General features: G+C 37.2%; 1 protein-coding gene and 1 long non-coding RNA gene across 12 annotated transcripts in view; one reads left to right on the forward strand and one right to left on the reverse strand.

Annotated features, from left to right (window-relative positions):
* Positions 1–5,208: 5,208 nt before the first annotated feature.
* Positions 5,209–9,729, reverse strand: LOC149919739 (uncharacterized). Its single transcript, XR_016470026.1, has 3 exons — positions 9,618–9,729; positions 7,433–7,507; positions 5,209–7,361 (listed from the first exon to the last, which is right to left on the reverse strand). It is a non-coding gene; the product is annotated as an uncharacterized LOC149919739 (long non-coding RNA).
* Positions 9,691–26,026, forward strand: part of CCDC91 (coiled-coil domain containing 91) — a 218,620-nt gene continuing 202,284 nt past the window's right edge. For 7 of the 11 annotated variants that reach the window (XM_090147900.1, XM_090147893.1, XM_090147870.1 and 4 more), the window contains exon 1: positions 9,694–9,750. The gene's annotated coding sequence lies outside the window, so the exon portion shown is untranslated. The other 4 variants (XM_090147865.1, XM_090147852.1, XM_090147880.1 and 1 more) reach the window with 4 other exon arrangements.

The raw sequence follows: 26,026 nt of genomic DNA on the forward strand, positions 1-26,026 counted from the left end.
GATGTTCTAAGAATTCCAAGTGGAAAAACAGTTATTTTCAAGCGGCTACAATTTTGTCCTCAGAAACTATTTGTTTTGGACACAGTTCAGTGTTCTTGAATATGGTGTGGAGAAAATTTATAGTTCTTCTTTGTTCACTCTTCTAAATCCTAAAAAGATACACGTACATTAGCCACCATTTGATGAACACAGACATAGTTCTTGTTGACGATATGTAACTAGTTTAAAGAGCATGCAAGTATGGTTATAATGGCTTTAAAAATGACTTGGACTTTTCGCTCAGAGCTTAAACAAACTCCCAGCACTTGTGCAGTTTACCATGATTAACTAGGTGATTTCTTTGTGCAATATTGTTTTCTCTAGAATTTGTACAAACTCAAATATTTATTCATTTTAACATTAAATGAGGGAAAATAAAATACTGTAGGAAAATATCACTTCAACTGAGAGTACTGTACCTAAATTGCTCTGACAAATGTAGGCAAAAAGTGATTTTAAAAGACCAGTATGAGAATCAAAAATCTGTCTTCAATACTTTAACAGGATTTCACAAAGAAGTCTCCAGCATAGCAGTGCTGCATATATCAATGCTCTTAACATACACATACACACACTTGGAAAAAGGTAGCTGAAAAACAGATCACCAACTCCAAATTAAAAAAAGATGATTTACAAAGCAGTACGGACAAATATTTACCTCCACCCTCCAGAACAAAAATAAAACAAGACAAAACAACCCTCTCCCGTTACCCCCCGCCCTTCCCTCCCCCAAATAAATAAATAAATAAATAAATAAATAAACCCACCCTACATGTAGCATTGAGTCATTTTAAATTGAAAAAAGTTAGTAAAGTGAGTGCTTTTAATTTACTGTATGCTCAGGACTGCACGACTCTTGAGACTACCGATAGAGTGGGATAGTTGAGTAGAACACCAACACCTACTTGACCACAGAATCATAGAATGGTTTGGGCTAGATGGGATTTTTAAGATCATCTAGTTCCAACTCCACCTGTTATAGGCAAGGACACCTGCCTCTAGACCAGGTTACTCAAAACCCCATCCAGCATGACTTTGACAGCTGAATGTGCAGGAAGCAGTTGCTAAAAAAACACCCATGGAAACAGTCCGAAATTTCAAACTGTGAAATGCATTTGTTTTTGATATTATAGAGTGTAAGTGTAGAGTATGAATTGCAGTTGTTCAAGTAGTTGAAATTTTTCCTGCTGACTTCAGTGAAACAAAACTTGGCTTCATTGGCAAGTTGGTAGACTAAAGCAGTGTAATTGCCCAGTAAATAACAAAGTTAAAAGGTATGAGTCTGCATATAGTTTACTCTTTGAAACCTGAATCTCTGTCTTCTCAGTCTTCATGGAATCGGAATGGTTTGGGCACAATGGGACATTTAAGATCATTTCGTCCTAACTCCACCTGCTACAGGCAGGGACACCTCCCTCTAGACCAGGTTACTCAAAGCTCCATCCAGCCTGGCTTTGAATGCTTCTAGGAAGGGGCCATACGCAGCCTCTCTGGGTAACCAGTTCCAGTGTCTCACCGCCTTCACTGCAAAGAATTTCTTCCTAATATCTAGTCTAAACCTACCCTCTTCCATTTTAAAACCATTTCTCCTTTTCCTTTCACTACATGAACCCTCTAAAAAGTCCCAACCCAGCTTTCCTGTAGGCTCCCTTCAGTTACTGGCAGGCCGCTATTAGGTACCCCAGAGCCTTCTCTTCTCTAGGCTCAAGAGCCCCAGCTCTCTAAGCCTGTCTTCGTAGGGGAGGTGCTCCAGCCCTCTGGTCACCTTCGTGGCTCTCCTCTGGACCTGCTGCAACAACTCCATGTCCTTCTTGTGCTGGAAGCCCCAGAACTACATTTGGATTGCCTCAGTGTAAACTGTCATAGCATCTGTATTTCCAGTAAGTGTTTGGAAGAAGGGAGGAGATACAAGGTTTGTTTGTTTGTTTTCCTTAGATGTTAGTATGTATTAGTGGTTTTCTTTCATGTATCTGTGGTCATCTGTCAGCTTTTGTAACTTAAAAATGGAGTAGTATTCCCTTGAGTAGTTGACCACTTTCTGGTAAATTCCCTAGACACCACTTAAGGAAAAACAATATTCCTTTCATAATGTTTAACTACTGTGTTTAAGATTGTTCTTTATTTTGATCTTTACTGTTCCATTTTTTTGGTGAAGAGTTTCATTTTTAAATACAAATCACATTTTTACATGAAAATCTATTTTTCCAGTGGAATTTCCAGTGGCTTAAAAAGTAAAAACAACAACAACATCAAAAAAAACCAGAACACAGTACAGAAAAAAACAACAGAAAAAAGATACAGAAATAACAAAGGAACAAACAAAAAAAATCCAAACAGCAACAAAAAGTAAAAAAAAAAAGTCCCAAAAGATCCAACTGTATTTAACCAGGCAAGCCAATTTGCCTTGTGGTGGGAGCCCCAGAACTGAATGCAATACTCCATGTTCACATGTGTTGTGAGAGCAGAGCAGAGGAGCAGAAGCACTTTCCTTGACCTTCTGGTCATGTTTCTCTTCATGCAATCCAGGATATAGTTGGCCTTCTGGGCTGCAAGCACATATTGCTGGGTCATGTTGAAACTTTCATCAACTGACATTGCTGTTTTAATACTGTTCAGGATTTTCAAATATAGTCAAGGCTTTTAACAGCTTTATTGTATTTATCATCTGTCGTGTGGTGATCAGCAGGAAAGGATGGAGAAAGTTCAGCTTTTTAGAGACTGTTTGCATATTAAGAACTGCCATACTCTGTCACTCCTGTGATCAATATTAGAAACAAAAAACAAACTGCATAGGCAGGAGAGTAAAATACTGTGTCAACCCTGAAACTAGTCATCATGTAGAGTAATTTAATCTGTTTTGTCAACTTAAGTTAGTGATTTATCCACTATGAAGCTTACTACTCTCATCATCAAATAGTTTACTGTTTTCAGTTAGCGATAAATTAAAAAGTATATTTGTTGCTGAACCACAAAATCCTCCTGCTTAGAAAAGCTTTAATATCTTTTCCTACACAGTAAAAAAAAAAAAAAAAAAGCAGCCAAAACATGCTGTACTTGTTGGCCTTTATGTTTTTATATGAAAAATTATGGTACAGAAACATGTTATAAATAATACACATAAATATGTTAACATTTCCTTTCAAGAGAAATTAATAAAAAGTGGACAGAAAGCAGAAAGCAGTGGTAAGAGCTTGCAGAAGGAAGATCTGCCTGCTGTAAGTGAAGAACACGTTCGATTTCATCTAAAGAATGTGGAGGTGCACAAGTCCATGGGACTTAATGAGATCCATCCCATGGGTTCTGGTGGAACTGGCAGATGATGTTGCCATGCTGCTATCATATTTGAAAGTCCATAGCAGACTGGTGAAGTTCCCACTGATTGGAAAAGGGGAAACATAACCCCCATTTTCAAGAAGTGAAAAAAAGAAGACCAGGGAACTACAGGCAAGCCAGTTTCACCTCTGTGCCTGGCAAGATCAGGGAGCAAATTCTCCTGAAGGCCCTATTAAGGCACATGGAAAACAAAGATGAGGTGATAGGTGGTAATCAGCATGGCTTCACCAAGGTAAGTCCGTGCCTGACAAACTTGGTGGCCTTTTATAATGGTGTTACACCATCAGTGGAAAAAGGAAGAACAACTGACGTCATCTACCTGGATGCATCCAAAGCATTTGACACTATCCCACATTACATCCGGGTTGCCAAGATGGAGAAAAATTGATTTGATGGATGGACCACTTACTGGATAAGGAATTGACAGGATGGTCATGCTCAGAGAGTTGTGATCCAAGTGGAGACCAGAGACGAGTGGCATTCCTCAGGGATTGCTGTTGGGACAGGTGTTATTTAACATCTTTGTAGGCAACATGGACAGGAGGATCAAGTGCACCCCCAGCAAGTTTGCAGATGAAAATAAGCTGACTGGTGCAGGTGACACCCTAGATAGAAGCGATGCTAACCAGAGGGATTTGGACAGGCTTGAGAGGTGGGCCCATGCCAAACTCATGAAATTCAACAAGGCAAAGAGCAAGGTCCTGCACCTGGATCGGGACAGTCCCAAGCAGAAATGCAAGTTGGGCAGAGAATGGCTTGAGAGCAGCCCTGAGGAGGAGGTTTTGGGGGTGTCGGTTGATGAAAGATTCCACATAAGCCAGCAGTGTGAACTTACAGCCCCGAGGGCCAACTGTATCCTGGATTGCATCAAGAGAAGTGTGACCAGCAGATCAAAGAAAGTTTTTCTGCCCATCTGCTCTGCTCTCGTGAGACTCCACATGGAGTACTGCATCCAGTTCTGGGGTTTCCAACACAAGAATGACAAGGATTTGCTGGAGCAGGCCCAGAGGAGGGCCACAAAGATGATCAGAAGGCTAGAGCATGTCTCCTACAAGGACAAGCTGAGAGTGCTGGGGCTCTTGAGCCTAGAGAAGAGAAGGCTCAAGAGGGACCTTACAACAACCTTCTAGTACCTGAAAGGGACCTGCAGGAAAGCTGGGTTGGGACTTTTTAGAAGGGCATGTAGTGAAAGAAAAAGGGGAAATGGTTTTAAACTGGAAGAGGATAGGTTTAGACTAGATATTAGGAAGAAATTCTGAACTGTGAAGGCGGTGAGACACTGGAACTGTTTGCCCAGAGAGGTTGTGGATGCCTCATCCACATTCAGCATTCAAAGCCAGGCTGGATGGAGCTTTGAGTAACCTGGTCTAGAGGGAGGTGTCCCTGCCTATAGCAGATGGAGTTGGAACAAGATGATCTTAAGTGTCCCATCCAGCCCAAATCATTCTATGATTCTATGCTATAAAGAAGCTTACTGCTCTATGTCCCACTGTCTCAACCTCTTTCAAAACAAGTGAATACTTCTTGTCACAGTTGTATCAATTTGCTTCAGTAAGGAAGTCAGCACTTCAGGTTAATGATGGCATTCAGCAACAGTGAATTAACCCATATCAAGTTTCAAATAATGCTTGTTCAACAGACTTTTTCTTAGTTCTCTGAAAAAATAATGTATTCTTCCCAATAGCACTACATACACTGTTTGATTTGGAAGATAAGAAATACAGCTTCATGCCACACAAACTGCTGTAAGAGAGGTTGATATTACCCAACTTATCATAACCACCTAAAGTTAATATGTATGGCTGAATCAATAAAAATATCCACAACTGACAGGAGCCTCTATAACTTTGCACTCCAGGAGACATATCAATATCATTCAACCAAATGAAGAAATTTCTGCTCTTAAAATGGTTCAAAATAAATTCAGTGCAATTGTAAATTTGATTTTTCAGTAATCTAAGCATTAAAAGGTGTCTTTTTTTCATATATCATAGAACTCCAGGGGGAAATGTAGTTTGAAGTCGAAAACAGATGTCAAATACAACCACTCTTTTAATAACTATCTTCAATCAGTTGAAAATATAAGCCTCCTATCTAGCTCTTATTTTTTAATTAGTTTAAAAAGCTTTAATAAGTATGTAGCTTGCAATGTATTTCGTCTCCAGTTTCTTCTTTCCTTAATTAATTTAGATTTACTATGTTACTCTGTTCAGGCTTAGTGAGTGAGTCTGAAAGTGAGGCAAATTAATTTTCTCATTTCATTTTTGTTTCGTTGTCCATTAGTTTCCCAAAATACTGTAGCTTTTGAAGAATGTCAACTACTTTTGCTGAAGATCTGTCTGAATCAGGATATCCAACAAATGGTAGAGTTACATACCAAGAAAAAACTGCTCTATTTCCTTGGGGTACATTATAATAGGAAACACTCTTAAGCTATATAGAACAATATCATCTCAGGAGATCTTTAAAATTATCTTGGAACTGGTCAGCTGAATTAAAAGCTGAAATAAATTCACCAATAGCAGTACATTTTCATGGCTAGTGTGGCAACTCAGTAAGGAAGACGATTATCAGAACAAAACCACAACAGACCTCATGAAAATCATAAAATACAGGCATTTGGAAAATTATAGACTTAAAGGACTTTCCCACTTAATCTGGGGTGGGGAAAAAAAAAAAAAACCTAACAATCTAACAAACAACAAGATACAGAGGCTTGTGTTACACTAAGCTAAATTGCACAGAATTGATATTGAAATTGATTTTTGTATAGTCTAAACATTATTGTACATGAAAAAAAACCACAACGCTTTAATATTTGATTTACTTTTTGAGCTGGTTTAGAGTACTGGGAATGCTTTCCTCTTCTGCGATAATGATACATAAATTAAGGATAGAAGACTCTTTTGCATACTGTTTGAAGAAACCTTTGAGTATTTTAAATGAAGGAAAGATGAATTTAATAGTTTATTAATTTGTTTTCTAGACTAATATAGTTTACTATGCATATATTCAAGTTTTATGGAAACTAAAACAGTCTCAGAATATTAGTTACTACTTGCACTGTAAGCTTTTAGGACCTCCACAAGATACTGTGATCTTAATGAGCATTTAACTAACAAAATTAGAATCTTATTTTAGTTTATCTTCTTCAGTTACTTAGAAAATGATACCAGTGGTGTCATTCTCGCAGCACTGAGAAAATTCAGTAAATGTCATCTTTAATTGATACATTTCAGATCATTAAAACATCACTGAAAAATACCGTGCTGACAACACAACTTCTTCTCAAAACAGCGAGGTGAGCCTGAAGAAATACTGGGAGCTAATGAGCAGAAGTGTTTAAGTACTCTGGAATACACACTAGATAATGGTCTATGCTGGAACAGTAGATGAATTTTCAGAATTCCAGGCAGCCAACAAGAAATGGACTCTGTTTCAAATGCCTGTACATACCTAGTAAGCTTCGGAACAATGAGTTTATATTCATGTGATGAGGAATATAAAGAAAGGTAGAACTAGAAGGACAAGAAGAACTTCTTTTGCCAAACACCTTTTACTTCCCTTTCTTTGAGAGGTTCCTGATCTTTCCCAGTCTTCTTTAAGTGCAACTGCTTGAGTCTGATATTACAGGAAGCAATGGTGAAAATAAAAAAAAATGTAGTGTAAGCAGAGAAGGCTGTATGCCTTGGCCTCTTTTCAAGTCCTTGAGGAGCCTAATTCTGGCTCTAATAATTTTGTCTTCCATCTTCCAGTGGTATTCTGGAGTGCACTTAAAGGAACATGGCCAACAGATCAAGGAAGATGACCCTCCCCCTCTGCTCTGCCCAGGTGAGGCCACATCTGGAATACTGGGTGCAGTTCTGGGTTCTTCAGTTCAAGAAAGACAGAGAACTTCTAGAGAGATTAAGTGGAAGGCCCCAAAGATGATGAAGGGTCTGAAGCACCTCCTGTATGAGGAAACGCTGAGAGACCTGGGGTTGTTCAACCTGCAAAAGAGAAAGCTGAGAGACGATCTTATCATGCTTATAAATATTTATGAATTAAAAAAATTAAATACCTGAAGGGCAGTAGTGGATGCAGGTAGGCTTTTTCAGCAGTGCCCAGTGATAGGACAAGAGGCAACAGGTACAAACTGGAACACAAGAAGTTCCAAGTGAAAAAACTTCTTTACTGTGATGGTGCCAACAGAGCACTGGAACAGGCTGCCCAGGGAAGCTGTGGGGTCTCCTTCTATAAAGATATTCAAAACCTGCCTGAATGCTTTCCTGTGCAACCTGCTTTAGAGATCCAGCTTTAGCAGGGGGTTGGACTAGATGATCTCTAGAGGTCCCTTCCAACTCCTACAATTCTGTGATTACCTAATATTAATAATTGCTTTAGTCCTATTAATAATAGAAAATCAAAATCAAAAGATATATTTTTTTCTCCTCTACCAAACACTGATACAGAAAATGTAAGAGACATCTGCTAATATTTACTATTTTTTAAACTTGAAAAAAGTAGTAATAATAAAAATTATTATTATAATAAAAATACAATAAGCAGTATGTTTGCTTTTACGGATTTTCAAAAAAGATAAAATAAGCTAATTTTGAAGGGATTTTTTCCCTTACATAAAAAGTATAAGGTATATTATACATTAATTCTCACAACCCAAAAGATACAGCTGTACAATAAAAACATAGGGAAAATGCAATTAACTAATTTGACTTGGTAAGAGCTACCTTCTTTTGGCTTTTTGTCCAGAAATGCAAAAACAGTATGGCAAATACTAAAAACGAAAAGGAACATGTCACAAAGAGTTAAGAGAGAATATCTAAGCTTTACTGCATAAAAATTATTAATGGAATTTTGCATTAATCCATACAAAGAGAATAATACCTTGACAATCAAAAAAGTGAGATTTTTAGTTTACTGACAAAATATGAGTAGGTACTGTCTGTCCCGAAAAGAGCATATTTGAGCACCATTTCAGAAAGAATCTCCTGAAACCCTAAGAACCTGATTTTGCACATTTAGTGCTGTAGAAATCAGTAAGAACTTCTTGAATGCCCAAATACTAGTAGAGACTATTCAACTCCAGCTGTGGTGCCCCTGTTCATTGCAGGGGAGTTAGATAAGATGGCCCTCAGAGGTCCCTTCCAACCCAAAGGATTCTATGAGTCTATAATTCTACGGAAAGATTCTTTTATGATTTTTTCTCTTGTACTTTCAAGAACAAACTCTACAATTTGATTTATGTTTGTAATGGTCTTTAGCCGGGATAATACTGCAGTGGAAGATTAACTAATGCAGAAAACAAGAGTCCTCAGAACTGCTGATTTATTCTGTTGAAGATAAGTTTTTCAAGTGGTCTTCAAACTTTCCATTTTTATAGTGATTCAGTCATAAATATTAATATCTTTTTTCTCTAATGCATGGAACAACTTGTAAAAAAACTTACAGAGGTGTATATGCTATTTACAAACAAAAAAATCAAACAAACCCCAAACCAATAAAATACGTTTTGCCAACATCTCTGGGTACACTGCAGTCATGTGCAATAAGACATAGAGTCTGAAACACCGTATTTTCTGTTTTTCATTACATAGTACAATATATGTAAATTACCACAATGTACTATTTCAGTGCCAGGAATTTATTGGCCCTACTGACTCTCCTGTTCTCCATACTGAATAGTTGCAGCTCTTTCAGGTTCTCCTTACAGGAAAGGTGCTCAAGACCCTCAACCATCTTGGTGGCCTTCTGTTGCACTCTCTCCAGTATGTCCACGTTTCCTTTGTACAGGGTGGCTCAGAATTGATTTATCATATTACAGAACGCCAACTGTAGTTTTGTCCTCGCACATTAGTTTTTGTAACTTTATGCCATATCATCTCAGCACTTTATGGCAGCTATAGAAAGGACCACCTGAAAGCTTATCTCCTAACCAATCTGAGGAGTGGTTTGATCTTCACTTCCCAGTCAACTCTTGATTTGTTTTCTGCGAGGACATAGAAAGTTGGTAACCAATTCTAACTTGGTACTAAAACTTGAGCTGAGGTCAGCACACAGGGTGAGCAAACACATTGCAACTAAAGAATCAAAAGCCAAGAGTAAAGGATACATCTGGGAGCCTGGAGTACCCTGTGAGCACAGTCTCCAGCACAAGTATACTTCTACACCACGCACACACACAAGCAAAGAGCCACCACACACTCAACTATTCCCACGGCCCATTGCGCCCTTTATAGCCGCCGTACCCCCGTCCCGGCAGTGCCCTCATTCCCCCAATCACGGACTGTCGGCGCCGAGCACGCGCGCTTATGTGCGCGATGCGGAGAAGGGGGCGGGCCGGAGAGGCGGGCCGGGGCCGAGCGTGAAATCCGCATCCGGGTGAGGCCGCAGCGCGTGGGGCTCGTGTGTGGGGGATGGATTTTAGGAGTAGGGAGCGATGTGACTTGCTTTGCGCGCACGGTCTGCGCGGGAGCGTTGGGGACGCACAGCGGTCCTAACAGCCGTGCCGGTGTCTGGCGGGGGCGGTCGCTGGAACGTCAGGCGGGATGAGGAAGCTCTGCTGTGAGGGCAGCTTGCCCGCGTTAGCTGAGCCTAACAGAGAGGAGCAGCCATTAATTCCGGCACCCTCACCTTCTTCTTCCCTGGGCCGTTTAGCTACTGCCAGTGGTAGTGGAACCGCGGCGGCTGCTGTAGGTGCTGCTGTAGGTGCTTCTCTCCTGAGGCCTACCTTTCTTTGTGCCGCCGACTGGTTGCTTCTCCGTGCTGCCTGAAGGCCGGGCCCACCTGCGCAACTGTCATGACACTAGTGGTGGCCATGCTCTGTGGGCGTGTGGCTATGGGAATGCTCAGATGGGGTTATAGCAACACATCAGTGGAGCTGTTGTGTTTTCCAGTCTCTGCTCTGGAAAACTGATGGCAGTGGAAAGGCAGTGTAGGTAGTTCTCTAGCCCAGTGCTTTGGAAATGACCTCTGTCCATTTGCTTCTGAGGAGGAGAGGGTGTTTGTGACCAAGGTTTCTGACGTTATCAGAAATCTTACATCGTGGGGAAACATCTAGTAAGATTTTCAGTGCTGTCTATGTACTTAATATCTGTTTATGTAAAGGGTGTTAGGTATTGAAGTATTTCTGAATAGCTATCTGAGTCCTTGGGCTTCTAAAAACTTGTCTATAAATCTAGTCTTTAAGCATTTTAGTACTGTAGAATTCTCTTTTTTATAATAGGTCTGACTGTCACCTGTTGGGATCTCAGCATCTGAGCTCTACCTTTTGCTCTAGGATAGTCCCTTCATGAGCTCTGTATGCAGCTTTAGCCCTTCTCAGCAGGCTATAATTTATTCTGTAAGCATTTATCCTTTCTGTCTGAGTAATTAATTTTGCCCATCAACTGTACACTGTGGATGTTTTTCTTGCCATTTTATTGCTGCATTTTAGTGCAGCATTTTATTTGACTGTTTTTTTTCTGTCTTGGTACTTGAAGACTTGTTGATACAGAGTTGTATAACTTCTCATTTCTTTGTAGCTATTTTGTTTTCTTTTGCTCTTTGTATTTTGCTCTATTTTGTTTCTTCATTGCATGATTTTGTTCTGCCTCCATATGCCTAGTTTGGGTATCTGAGTAACTGTTGGTGCAAGTGTACTGGTATTTTGTGGGGTTTTTTTCTTTTTAGGATGTTAATTTTTCTGCCACTAATACAGGAAGTAGACTGCTGATCATTTTCAAAGAGTGTTTGTAGGATACATGATGTCTTCTAACAAGTGCAGTAATGACCTTTGTACTGATAGGACTTGAAAGGAGTAGGAAAAAAAATCACAGCAGTGTTTGAATGAGATGCCTGAATGTACAATTAATAGGATACAGCCTTTCAAGGAACCTCTTAAAAACATGCTTGAAAATATAGTGCACATTTATTTTACGCTGTTTTGAAAAGAAAACCATGAAGTATAGGAGACAAACTTAGATGCTTTTGTGCATAGTCTCAGTAATGCCTTCTGCTATTAGCATTTGGAGATCATAATGTTCTAGACTGGTTTCTTCTACCTTGAAGCTGAGGTGATATTTTATTGTAGCTCACCTGAGGAGGTGTGTGGATTTTCTCCACACCAAATTGAGACTGGATAGCAACAATTAAAAAGTGATTATACCCGGTGACCTGTTCATATCTGTGTTGTTCACATTGATTTTGAGATGCTGATTGGTCTTCACTAGAACCTGGAGTGCAGTTTAAGTACTTCTGTACTCAGTTACTCATTCCTCGGTTGTTGTCTGGTTGTCTTTGAATGCTGTAGACCAGCTCCTTTATATCTCTTCCCAGGTGACAAAACCACAGCTAGAGGTCAGTGATGAAAATATGTTCTCTAGACTCTGTTAGCAGCTTATGTGGTGTCAGCCTGATGTTCAGGATGATAGTTACATAGATTTCTGAGTGGCAAAATACAATTATGCTATAATGTGTGTTTCTGATTCAAAGGAACAAATGGATAGCAATCCTAAGGGCAATAACAGTGGTTCTCCAAATGTTTTTAGAACTGCTAAGACACCTAGGTATGATGCATGTCTGAGCAGTTGGCTTGGTTCCTCCTGGCTTCCTGAAAGCCAACTTCCAGGAAGGCTTGTAACACCAAATGGAAAAAGTTTGTGGTATGATGGAAACAAGTTTTCTGTCAGTCTTCAGAGCTCTCAATACCTTCTTTCTCATGTTATTTGAGTCCATCTAGATTCATAAGGTGGTTGTTTCATTCTGCAGTAATCTGGTATGCTTGTGTTCTGTAATCTGCTATTGTCAATCTGTGCAATTTTTGATTCCTTTAAATGCCTGTGTAAGAAATATCTTTCTATTTAAATAAAAGTAATTTAGTCGTAGTAATGGAGGAGAAAAACCTCTTCTTAAACAAGTCTTGATATTATTTTTCAGCTATATTTTTTCTTTTGTCTAGAGCTTTTTCACTAGTATGGGGGCTTGGGTTGCAGACAGTAAATTTTAAGTCATGCAGATTAAATCTGCCTTTAAGTATACTTTAAGTAATAGACTATCTAGAATGTGCTGCAAGTTAGTTTTCAGGCAGTGTAACTCTTGTTACATTTAATCTCTTTTTTACTTACATATTTAGCATAAGAATGCATCAGAATTGAAGGCAAGAGTTATTTTTCTGTTTTATAAAATTTATGTTTAATATGCAAATAACCATCACTTGTGCTAATAAAAAGAAATACTTTTAGGCTTTCTCACTTTTGATAATGCCTGCTGCAGCTATAATCTCTTTCCTGGTATATTGCTGAAGTACCTGCTTTCCAGACTTGAGTCTCCAGAAGTGGTGCAATTGTAACATAAAGGAATTAAGTTATTTGTAATTTTCTTTATGTAGAATAACACAAAACGTAGAATTTCTTAGCATACAGTGGGAATTGTATTCTTTCATCCTAAAGAGTTTGGGATGAACTTTCCTTTTATGAAAAGATAGCTGGCTTTTGCCCTTTAAATTGTTCAGCTGACAGGCTTATTTTTGGAATGAATGAAATGAATTTTCAGGCTTCTACTCATTGCTTCAATGAAGTCTTAAAAAGGGAAATTTGGTCTTAGGGTATTCAGACTATGTTTGGAGCAGTAGAATCAAGTTATCCATACACTTTTGCTTTTTTTTTTTTTTTTTTTTTTCATTGATTTACATTGACTTTTTCAAGTCACGATGAGCATTCGCAAATAGATTAAAAAGGTTGGCCTTATAAAACTCTTCTGAAGTTTTTCATAAACTGGTTGTGGAATGTGTCAGTCTTAGCTTGTTTATAAGGTTAATGTTTCATGTTGATGGTGTTGTTACAGATATTGTCTAGTAAACTTTTCAAGCCTTTGAAACAGGAATGAACATGATAATTATAAAAGTATTCTGGATTCTTAGTAGGAAAAACATATTTCTAATGCCTGTATACATTTGAGCACATTTTTAAACTCACTGCTATGTGCTGAACATTTTGAAGAAAAAATCTGTTTTTTATTACTTGTCATTGAAGTGATCACAATTCATTGTTTATATGTATTTCAGCGAAGAATATGGGAATGACTGTAGCTTAAATGGCTAACTTTAATCTTTATGAAATAAAACTTTTATTACATTTTCATGAAGTTCTAAATTTCATGTAACAAAAACACACTTGTTCAAATCATTGTGCTAGTTTAGAATAAAAAAAATCTAATCTCAGCTAGTTTATGGAACACTGAGGCAGTATTATTATTATAGGGTAACACTAGTATATAGCTTCAATAACACTTTTAAAATATAGTTTTCATTTATTCAGTACTTTCTTGATCAAATAACCAAATTTTAATCTTTTAGCTATTTTCTGACACCATGTAACATCCTAATACTTTAACATTAATTAGGTAAGTTTTCAGATACAGTGGAATATAAGTTGGGTCTTGTCCAATTCTCTTACCTTTAAACTCTCAGGAATATTACTACTTTAGTACAGATCTCCTGGAAAAGGTGGAAAATCTTTGTGCGCAGTTGTAAACTAATCTTACTTGATTCTGCTACAGTATGGTGGGTTTTTTGGTTGTTTTATTGTTAGTTTTTGTTTTTCTTTAGGAAAACTTAATTAAAATAGTTATGCTGGTAGCAAGGATGTTTCCAAATTGAGATTCTTGCTTCTATTCATCTTCTCTTCGAACTATAAAGGAAAACAATTTGTACTGGAGTCCTTATTGCTTGTAGTCTGTAAATACAATTGGAAATTAGCACTGAAGACTGATAGTGTTAAAAACTAATTTATTTGTAAACAAGGAATATAAGCATATATTAAAGCACAAAACATTCAAAAAGCAAATTATTCCAACTGGGAAAATTACTAATTTTGAGACTGATCCAGAATGTGTTAGTGAACTATTGCTTTTACATCAGCCAAGAACTTAAAAAGGGACTTAATGTACTACATAGTGTCTGTAAAAACAGTTCACAATGGTGTTACCAATGTTAAAAACAGTAATGTTTGAGTATAATTATTGGTTGTTTTTTTCCCTCCAGTTTTGGTATGTAATAAGGAATTGTGCTGTTATTATGGATTACTGTATTCTTAAGGGTTTTTAATGTAATTATTTTATGCACTAAAACAACACAGGCCAAGGATGTATGTATGCTCTCGGTTTGAATAGGAGCAGAAGAATATGCAGTTGGCCAGCATCTGTTTCAGCCAGATAAATGCGTGTAAAAATACAAGGAAAAGATTTAGGGAGTGATTGTATTCTGTTCAGTTTTTTGGCTTATCTGGAGAAAAAAAAAAAAAGTAACATGCCAGTGTTTTGCAAATGTATGAAGTTAATATGTAGGCTGCTTAGAAAGTGATGCCTCCTATTTGTTTCAGTAGAAACTACAACAGATACAATGACCGTACTACTTGGTAGAGCAAATTCTCAGTTATAAAACAGTTTTCCAACATAGTCACCACTATTAACTATGCATTTTTTGCTGGTGATGAATAAGAGCCTTCATGCTGTTCATGTTTAAAAAAATAATAAAAAAAAATTTGCACCACTGGAGGTGATCTGCTGTCACTACTGCTGAAATGCACCATCTACTGTGTCACTATGCTAAAATCCACTGTTTGATCTCCATAAGTGTTCAGCAAGCGTTGATGAATGTCAGTGGGTACAGTGTTTACTGCATGGTGAAATTTAATGGCACACCTTTGCTTCATATGCACTTCTATGTCAGACTGCCCCTCTGCTGCTATCTGTTACATGGTTTAAAAAAAAAAAAAAGCCACCAAAACAATGGAATATTGGCATGAAGGCTCAATGTCTACATCCATACCACCTCTGATACCTGTCTCTGATGTTGTGGGACAACATAATAAAATAGGAAACAGCCCTCTTAGTAATGTAGTTGTAGGACTTTGGTCCTGATTTTTATGGGCTGTTAGTTCTATCCTCTCCTTGCACATGTGATACTTCCTGGGAATAATACAACATTGAGTACATCTAGACATGAGCAGTATCACTGGTGGTGGGTGGGGGGGGGGTGCCAGAATTTCAGAAGAACAATGTGACTTAAAATTTCTATTATGGATTTCATACCTACTTCAAATGAGTATTCTGAGCACTTGAGAGAAGATAAGCAGCTCTTGGTGAGGATACTAAATGTGAGCTGATGGGCGTGCCAAGTATTTGCTCTAAGCTGTGGATGTTCTTAGAAAATTACTGTCATAGAGGCTTACTTTTGCATGTGATCTTTTCTGTACTGTGTCAGTAGGGTTAGAATTAACCTGTAAGAAGGTGAGCAGGTTTAGAAATGCTTCATCTGTACGTATCCAGAATAAGTGTTGCTTTCTTGGAAAGTTCTCATCACTAATCCTTGCTGAAATTGGGTTACATGTTTTCCAGATAGTGTTTGGGGCTTTCCGTAATTTAAAGGTTTCTCTGGCAGGAGTTACCTGCTAAGCCTAGTTGCAGAGGTATGTGGTAGTATTACTGTTACATTCTGGGAAGAACATACTTAGAGTAGTGGAAATTAAGCCGAGATTGCCCTGAGTGTAGTATATTCTTACAAATTATGTAGATGCATGGAGTGCGGAAGGAATTGGGCTTCTGAATTTTCTGATGCTCCACATAATTTCATGGGACACATCTTCCTTAATGTTCAACAAAGGTTAAAATTTTGGAAGCATGAACAGGTAAGGTTTCTTCTGGCTTTAGGTCAGCATCTAAGAGGAACTGTAACATGACTCTGCACTCTTTGATTATGTAAGTTTGTCCCAGTTGTTTCAATGCTCTACAACAAAACATTAGAGGAACTGGAGAAAAAAAAAAAAAAAGCAAATGTATTTCAGTATATTCTTGCTCCTGTACTAATTGAGGTGAGCTGACTCCATTCTCAGAATAGATTTTATCCCACAATGTCAGCAGTTGTTTCATAAGACAGAATGGTGGAGTACTATTTTCAGATTGTTTTGGTAGAATTTGTACCTTTTGTTACTGTTTCCTGTGACAGGCTTTGCAAATTTTTAATTTCATTAATGCTGCTAATAGTGATTTCAGGAAGTGCAAAAAAATATTTTTAATTCTATTTTTATTTTATTTTTTTAATTGCATGTAAAAAAAAACAACAACAACAACAAAAAACAAACAAAAAAAAAAACCCCAAACCAGGTTACGAATAGCTAATAATTGGCATTTTCATTAATTCTTATGAGAACACTTATCTTAGAAAAGCATTTGCAGAATATGGACTATAACTTACCTTTTACAACCTGTAGAGGTGTTGGAAAACATCATAGTGTGATATAGTAACTCCACTTGTCCACATCCTGTTCAGAAAAATGATTAAGAAACTCAAGGCTTTCTGAGAGGTTGAATTTTTTTGTTTTTATTTCTGATGGTCGTTAAATTTTTATAAAATGATTATGATTAAAATATTCTCAATATTAAAAAATGGCAGATGTTTTGAAATGCAAATTGTTAAAAGACAATATTAATATCAGAGGATTTTTAAGTAGTTCTAGAAATGTTGTTAGAAGATGGCTTTTCCCCTACTCTGCTAAGACATAATACATAAAGACAAAGGATTATATTAATTTCAAAGATGTTCCTGATTGTTCTGTTTAATATTCTGTATACAGTATTAATCTATGTATTTTTAAACTGTATTTTAAAATGGTAATAATAACTTCAACATTCCTTGAATTGATTCCTTCATAGACTTGAATTACTTTTAATAAACTTGTTCATTTAAATCTCTTGCTCTTCTCCAAATCTGATCTTTTTTTTAATTGACTAAAATGAATAATTTTATATTGTTATTTTGTAGTAGTATATTATAATGAGATTTCCAAAATGAGTTGTCTGTTGTTGAGAAAGGTCTTTTTCTTCTTTTATGAATATCTTTTGCTTTGTTTGGTATAGCAGCTCTTGTTTGAAATGTCTGGATTTTAAAAAGGTAGCCTTTTTACCTGATGTCTTTGAAAGTCTTATTTCCTCTCCACATGACATTTAAAATTATTGTATGAGTTGTAGTAAGTAAATGGAAAGGATTTGATCTGTGGTGACCAATGATAGTCCTGTTTTGGTGAGGAACTAGCTACACCTCATGTAGGACTGAACAGATTTGGTTGCTTCTATGTTCTATCAACAACAAAATGGAGGACACAAGGAATTATTACTTTTCTCTTTTTTTTTGGGGGGGGGAGGCGGGGAAGATTGTTCCCAAAATGTTGTTCCCATACAGCTTGAGATAAGAAAGAAGTACACTGTGTAGTCTTCTGAGATCAGAGACGACTAAGAGGACAGCTGGTGTCCCTTTGAAATCACAGAATCACTGAAGTTGGAAAAGACACCCAAGATCATCCAGTCCAACCATTCAGCCATCACCACTATTTCCCCACTAAACCATGTTTCTCAGTACAACATCCAAATGTTTCTTAAACACCTCCAGGGACAGTAATTCCCCTACCTGCCTGGACAGCTTGTTCCAGTGCCTAAAAATTCTTTTGGAGATGAATTTTTTCTTTATGTCCAACCTGAATCTCTCCTGGCACAAGTTGAGGCCATTCCTTCCAGTTCAATTAGTACTTATATGGGCAAAGAGGCTGACTCCCACCTTATCACAACCTCCCTCTGCGTAGTTGTGGAGAGTGAGAAGGTGCCACCTGAGTAGATTGTTGTTCCCTCAGTTGTTCGTCATAAGACTTGTGCTCCAGACCCCCTCACCAACTTTGTTGCCCTTCTCTCAACATGCTCCAGGTCCTCAATGTCTTTCCTGTAGTGAGGGGCCCAAATCTGAACACAGTACTGAAGATGCAGTCTTGAGCAAGGAATTAAAAGGTTGCTGATTTAATATGCATGATTAAGTTCAGCTGCACAATGCAGGCATGTATTGTCCTGCTTTTCATTGTCAGATGTGTTACCTGCAAAATGAAGTTGCTAATAACCTATAAAAAGCAGTGTAACTAATTTGAGTTACTGTGTATCATGTTTCATCAGCTGTTTCCTGTAGATGTTGTCTGATCCCCCTCCAGTGAAAGTTAAATGAAAGCTGTGCTATTAAACAGGTGTAGTTCATATTTAAAAGACACACGTGATTTAGTTTTTAGGTGTTAAGGGACAAGCACTTAGGTTTAGGTATTTCTTAGAAGACATCACCTGATATAATAATTGGTGAGATTTATATTCAAAGTACCATCTAGATGAGAAAAGTGAGTTTGTATGTTAAAGAAGCATATCTGTGTGAATTAATGTGCATAAGAGAAGAGGTAATAATAGCGTTAGATGGCATTGATTATTTGGGCAAGGCTGCTTATGTGGCCTGAAGGTAGAATTTGGAGATTCAAAATAGTTTCAAAGACTTGAAAATGGTTTTGTGATTCCAGGCCGTTACAGGTAGCTGAGGGAGCAAACTAATTCTTATTTCAAATAGGTGGCATAGAATAGCAGTGGTTTGTTGCTAGTTAATCTGTTTCTAGGCCATGAAAGGGAAACTTTTTCCATCAGGATGTGTAGCCCTGGCTGTGCTTTTCTGTTAATGTTTAGGAAAATCTTCCAAGGTGGTTTGTACCTAGAAGTTGTTTAGTGACATGACAATGAGTTCTTAAGCTCAGCTTAGAGATAGTGGCAAGCAAGTCAGACTGAGTTACAAAACTGCTAAAACAAAAGTGAAATGCTTTGAGTATTGACTTAGATTACATGCTACCAGTTTACTTTTGAAGTAGTGTTGATATCTGGGTAAATGGTTACTGATTTCCTTGACAAGTTAAAGAGAAATGGCAGATTCACTCCTATAACAGAGAGCAGAAGAGTAGTACGTGTTCTGTCAAGTGATTTATTTTCAGATCCTTGAGAGCCAGCAAACTCAACATACTACTTACTTTCTGTGCTTGTTCTTGATTGTAATGTCTTTAGTTTTTATTGCAGTGTAATATCTTGCATAGAACTGACTGACTGGTAAATAAGGTGGTGTTGAAACATATTGCTGATACAAGAGCCTACTTTAAATTTAATCTTAAGTTGTACAATTGTAAAATCATTAAGGCTGGAAAAGAACACCAAGATCATCTAGTCCAACTATCAACTCATCACTACCATACCCACTAACCCATGTCAGTCGGTGCCACATCTACATGTTTCTTGAACATCTCCAGGGACAGTGACTCTACTACCATCCTGGGCAGCCTGTTCTAATACCTCACCACTCTTCCTGAGAATAAATTTTTCTTAATGTCCAACTTGGACCTCTCCTGGGACAACTTAAAGCTATTACCTTTTGTCCTATTGCTATCTAGGAAAAGAGGCCCATGCTCACCTTGCCACAATCTCCTTTCAGGTAGTTGTAGAGAGCAGTAAGGTTTCTCTTGAGCCTTCTCTTCTCCAGACTAAACAGTCCCAGTTCTCTCCACTGCTCCTCATAAGACTTGTGTTCCAGATCCTTCACCAGCTTTATTGCCCTTCTTGGGACATACTCTAGGGCCTCAATGTCTTTATAGCAATGAGGGGCACAAAACTGAACACTACTTGAGGTGCAGCCTCACCAGTGCCAAGGACAGAGGGATGACTGCTTCCCTGGTTCTGATGACTATGCTACAAGCCAGGATGCCATTGGCCTTCGTGGCTGCCTGAGTACACTGCTGGTTCATGTTCAGTTAGCTCTTATCTAATGCCCCCAGATTCTTTTCCACCCCACAGCTTTCCAGACACTGTGCACTGTGCCCCAAGCCTGTTTTCTGGGGTTGTGACCAAAGTGCAAGATCTGGCATTTGATCTTGTAAAAGCTCATATAGTCTGCTTCAACCCATGGATCCAGCCTGTCCACGTAGCTCTGCAGGGCCTTCCTAGTGCCAGGCACTAGACAGTTCTTCCCAACTTGGTGTCATCTGCAAACTTCCTGAGGGTGCGTTCAGTCCTCTTGTTGAGATCATCAGTAAAGATATTAAATAGGGCTCAGTACTGCCCCCTGAACCAGTCACCAGCTGGATTTAACTGTGTTTACCACCACTCTCTGAGCCTGTCTGTCCAGGCATTTTTTTTTTTACCCAGCAAAGATACGCCAGTGCTGAGTTCAGGCTGACAGGCCTGTAATTCCCCAGGTCCTCCTTACAACCTTTCTTGTAACTGGGAGTCATATTAACAAGTCTCCACTCATCCAGGATATCCTCAGTTGTCCAGGACTGCTGATAAATGATGAAAAGTGTCTTGGCAGTCACTCCCGCTATCTCTCTGGTGAATCTCAACTTTTCCTGGGGACTTGTGACAATCCAGGTGGAGTAACAGTAGTTTCTCTGTAAACTTAGAGAATTGTATGAAGAAGAATAAGAACAAAATCTCTTTCATTACTATAACGACAGCTAAAATATTCATAGAATAGGGGACACCAAGAAATATATATCAATTTAGAAAAATATCAGTTATAGAGTGACTTATTTGACACCTGTTACTCAGTACTGTGTAAAGCTTTTGTTGCTTACAGAACTTTCAGTAAAGGCTGTAGCTTTCAAGTTCTACCATCATGCAAATAAATATGATGTAGTGCACGCTGATTTTAAATTCATTTTGTTCCTTTTCAAGATTTTTGAATAAGATGAATGTAGGTAAAAGATATCCAAATTTCTGTTACAGATGCCAAACTGTTGCTCTTTCCAGTTAAACATTTTGTCATTAAATACGCTGCCAAAATGTGCGACTCGAATTGATTTCATTTATTTTGCGGTGGGACTAGAAGGAAGGATTGGAATTGCATGACTTTAAATTTTAGTACTAAATACACTACATACCTAAATTTTTTCTTACATAATTTTTTGTTTATTGCATAGTATAGTATAGATAGTATGGTGGTTTATTTTATTTATTTATTTTTTTAATTTCTGAGACCTACAGAGACCTACAGTCAGCTTCTTCTATTTGGCTTCCCTTTTTTTTTTTTTTTTACAATACTTTTCTAGGCTCCAGTATTTGAGCTCAGTGTGTATAGAGAGAAATAAACTGGGAATCCTGTCTCTGAGGATAGCAATCCAGTATAGTTTTAGATGGAAAGCAAAATATTTTAGTACATAATATTTTAGCTTGCCAGTTAAGCTTTTAACAGAACTTTATATGTGTGCAATTTCCAAAATGGAAGTAATGTAGAATTTCTAAAGACTTTTGCATGTGATGTACGTGCTGTAGTTGACTTGCCTTCAGTTTTGTAAGCCACTTCAGTGAAAAATCAGTATTTTGTTCTGACAGATTACAAATTGAAGAAGAATTGCATCTCATTTGAAGGGCTGGTTTTCAGTGAAGATTTGTGGCCTGTTATGCTGTCTGCTGATGGGGCTCAAGTTTTTGTTCCTTTTCTGTCTCTTATGTGGGAAACTTTAAAAAGTTTGATGTGAATCTTTTTTTCTTCTGGATGAGTTCTTGCTGGCATGGTTAGAACTAATGTACTGTTAAAATAACTGCAGAAGTTTTCTCAGAAATTGTCAGTATAAATACTTGTGTTTAAAAGTTACTGTCAACCTAGAAGATCCATATGGAAATTTAATATGAATTGCTGAATGGTGAATAGCAAGATGAGGTATCGATAGTCTAGGATTAGATTTATTTTATTACTAAAAGATAAATAATTTGTTTTAGGATTTTGTGAGTAGTTTTCTCTTGTTAATGAATGCTTTAAAAGTTTGTAATACTCTTGTCTGACTTTACTGATGTTGCAGGTACATAAGATCTGATGGATTGATAAATGCATGTATGAACTGCTTGTAAGGTGTATAAAGAGGCCTGACTTACTCTTTGCTGGAGTGAAAAAAAGCAGTACTAGTTCAAGTACCATTTTCTTTGAAAGGAGAAAACATAGGAATTAATATGCTTGAAAATTTCAAAAATAGAGACAAGTTATATTTAATTTTGGAAACTGTTCCATTTAAATTGTCTGTCTCCTTGAAGAGAACCCATTTCAACACCCTCCTCTCCAGCTCCTCCTCAACACCACACATTGCCCCAATGATACATGCTAAGATGAAGTTAGAGGGTTTTTTTTTCTGTAATTGTCATAGGAAGCATAAAAATGTATATTTTTTTATACTTTCAGAGCACAGTTGTAAGAATCAGTCACATTTGAAAGAGGCCAAGGTAAAACTATAAACTCACAGTAAAATGTTTCAAATTGTTTTTACAATTTCTAAGATATTGATCTGTCAGTCTGCTTAAAGTGTTGCAGTGTGTTTAAGATGGGTTTGAGAAGTTTATTTTGTCTATTAACAATTTTCCTTTTTTTTAAGTTAACAAGAATGTTGCAAAAATATACTATACTTCTATTTTGAAGACTCTTCAGCAGGTACCAACTATGTTTAAATTACTCAGACATACTACCATTCTTTTAATGTAAAATACACTGTGATCTGATTACAGTTTCCAGGTTAGAAGACTAGATGATAAATGACAATTTCTATTAAAAAATGAAGGTTTGTTTAATGTATGTCAATTACTAAGGAGAGAAAGGAAATAGCTTTGATTTTTTTTAATGCTTTTTTTGAAAAATATCATGTTTTCAAATATGAATTTGTTTATTTACAATAAAGTTTTTGTTAAAATCTGTAAAAAAAAAAAAACAAAAAACATGGAACCAGCTTGAAATTTCAAACTGTGAAATGCATTTGTTTTTGATATTATAGAGTGTAAGTGTAGAGTATGAATTGCAGTTGTTCAAGTAGTTGAAATTTTTCCTGCTGACTTCAGTGAAACAAAACTTGGCTTCATTGGCAAGTTGGTAGACTAAAGCAGTGTAATTGCCCAGTAAATAACAAAGTTAAAAGGTATGAGTCTGCATATAGTTTACTCTTTGAAACCTGAATTTCTGTCTTCTCAGTCTTCATGGAATCAGAATGGTTTGGGCTCAGTGGGACATTTAAGATCATTTCGTCCTAACTCCACCTGCTACAGGCAGGGACACCTCCCTCTAGACCAGGTTACTCAAAGCTCCATCCAGCCTGGCTTTGAATGCTTCTAGGAAGGGGCCATGCGCAGCTTCTCTGGGTAACCAGTTCCAGTGTCTCACCGCCTTCCCTGCAAAGAATTTCTTCCTAATATCTAGTCTAAACCTACCCTCTTCCATTTTAAAACCATTTCTCCTTTTCCTTTCACTACATGAACCCTCTAAAAAGTCCCAACCCAGCTTTCCTGTAGGCTCCCTTCAGTTACTGGCAGGCCGCTATTAGGTACCCCCAGAGCCTTCTCTTCTCTAGGCTCAAGAGCCCCAGCTCTCTAAGCCTGTCTTCATAGGGGAGGTGCTCCAGCCCTCTGGTCACCTTCGCGGCTCTCCTCTGGACCTGCTGCAACAACTCCATGTCCTTCTTGTGCTGGAAGCCCCAGAACTACATTTGGATTGCCTCAGTGTAAACTGTCATAGCATCTGTATTTCCAGTAAGTGTTTGGAAGAAGGGAGGAGATACAAGGTTTGTTTGTTTGTTTTACTTAGATGTTAGTATGTATTAGTGGTTTTCTTTCATGTATCTGTGGTCATCTGTCAGCTTTTGTAACTTAAAAATGGAGTAGTATTCCCTTGAGTAGTTGACCACTTTCTGGTAAATTCCCTAGACACCACTTAAGGAAAAACAATATTCCTTTCATAATGTTTAACTACTGTGTTTAAGATTGTTCTTTATTTTGATCTTTACTGTGCCATTTTTTTGGTGAAGAGTTTCATTTTTAAATACAAATCAAGGGGATCTATTTAATTTTGAAGCTCACATTTTTACATGAAAATCTATTTTTCCCATAGCACTAGTTTAAAAATAAAAAAAAAAAAGTAAAAAAAAAAAGGCAAAATTCTCCTATTCTCCTGTCTTAATATTTAATTTGAAAAGATCTCCACTTGAGTACTTCGAATTAATATTGTTTGTTTGTTCAAGTTACCACATGTTCTTTTGAGTATGTATGTATGTATATTCATAGACTATGTTTTAGTTTGAGATGTTGGCATAATAAACTTTTTCTGTAATGCTCTGATACTAAGACTGTGTGAAAAACTCTATTTTTAGATATTTAAATCAGTGACAAAGTTCTCTTGTGTTAATACTTTATAGTTTTTATGCTTGGAAAGCTTCTCACTTCATCATACAGACTCCTCTGTTTAAGTTCTTTTAAAATACATTTTCTGCTAGTAAAAATATTTGATGGTATTCAGGTAGGCTGGATGTTAAAACAATAGAGAAGCTTACCTATTTCAATTAAGTTGTTGAAACTTAATAACTTAAGTAGAAATGCCTTTGAAATATGACCATTCTATTCTACTTTCAAAGCCTCAACTTCTTAGGTTTATCTTAGGTTATTGAAGAACCTGTGTGTCCTAGCATTCCAAAATCCTTAACAGTGAATGGTTTTGTACCAGTTGTTTATTTACTTCCAAGTAAAAAGATTGTGTTGCCCGAATAAGCAATTTACAAAAAGTAAACATACAGTTGAAGTGTCCAATTGCATGAACTCTTTACTGTCTGGTTTTGAAGTGCAGCTCTTCTTTTAGGAGAAACATAAAATAACAAAGCACTGTATCTGTGAAGACCAAGAGTAAAACATAGATAGAGATTGCTGAAAAAAACCCTTTCATTTGTTATGAAATGTGAACTTTAAAAAAAAAAAATGCTATTTGTAGATGTCTTAACTTATTCACGGTTGAATTGTGCAACTTAATGAACTTTTTTGAGAGTTTTGAACTAATTACAGTTCAAATTGAAGGATTTTGAGCAAATTAATCAATAAACCAAGTTTTCTGTTACCTCCAGAGAATAAATATCCCCCCATGCAATTCTTCTTGTAAAACCTTTTTTCATGCTAACATCACCTCATCCTTCCTCAGGAAATATCTTTGCTTTAAGAGATTTAATTGAGACTGCTTTATGAAGTCATGATAAAAATATTTCACTAGGATTTTGCTGTCTTTGTCCCCCTCTGTGTCTGTGGAGACTTCTAGATATACTTTCCCTTCCATTCTTCTGTGGAAGTTTGTTCACTTGTCATTAACAAACCCAATTCTAAAATGCTCTTGAACAGATATTGGTTGTTCATAGTATAATTTAATTGGAGAATGATCTCTTTTCTAATTTTAATTTTTATTTTTTACAGCCTTTGCTTCTGTGATTCAATACATTTCCTAGCTGTACTGTTCTTAATACTCTGAAAGTATTGGGTCTTAGATTATGTATGGGAGGGAAGTAGAGGTTTTCTAGTCCAAAACTTTGCTTAAAGGAGGATAAAGAGTAGGTTGTTCAGAGACTAGTTCGATTCTGAGTATATCCTGGAATGAAGAGCCAACACTGTTTATGGGCTACCCCATTTCAATAGTGGGTCAGAATTTTCATTATTCTGGCATTTCTCCTGTGCATCTTGTCCTGTTCCTGTGTAAGTCTGATACCAGTCTAGCTCTGTCTTCTAAGAGAAATTTGAAATTTTATGGTCACTAGTATGGTTTGAGTGTTAGTCATTAGAACCTAGTGCGGTCACTTTTGCACAAGCGTTTACAGGGTGATTACTGACTGATCTGTGTTACCTAGTTAATGGTAGACAGGTCAAGCTTTTCTTAGCTATTTATTGAATACAGACATATTTCCAGGATTCACAATTGTCAGTCATCTGAAGCAATTACAAGTATATGCCTGGCTGTGAAAAACAGAAATGCTCTTTAATTCTAACAATGTCTGTCTCATTGGTG

Source organism: Phasianus colchicus, chromosome 1 (genome assembly GCF_987193195.1).
Source record: "Phasianus colchicus chromosome 1, bPhaCol1.hap1.1, whole genome shotgun sequence".
Lineage (NCBI taxonomy): Eukaryota > Metazoa > Chordata > Aves > Galliformes > Phasianidae > Phasianus > Phasianus colchicus.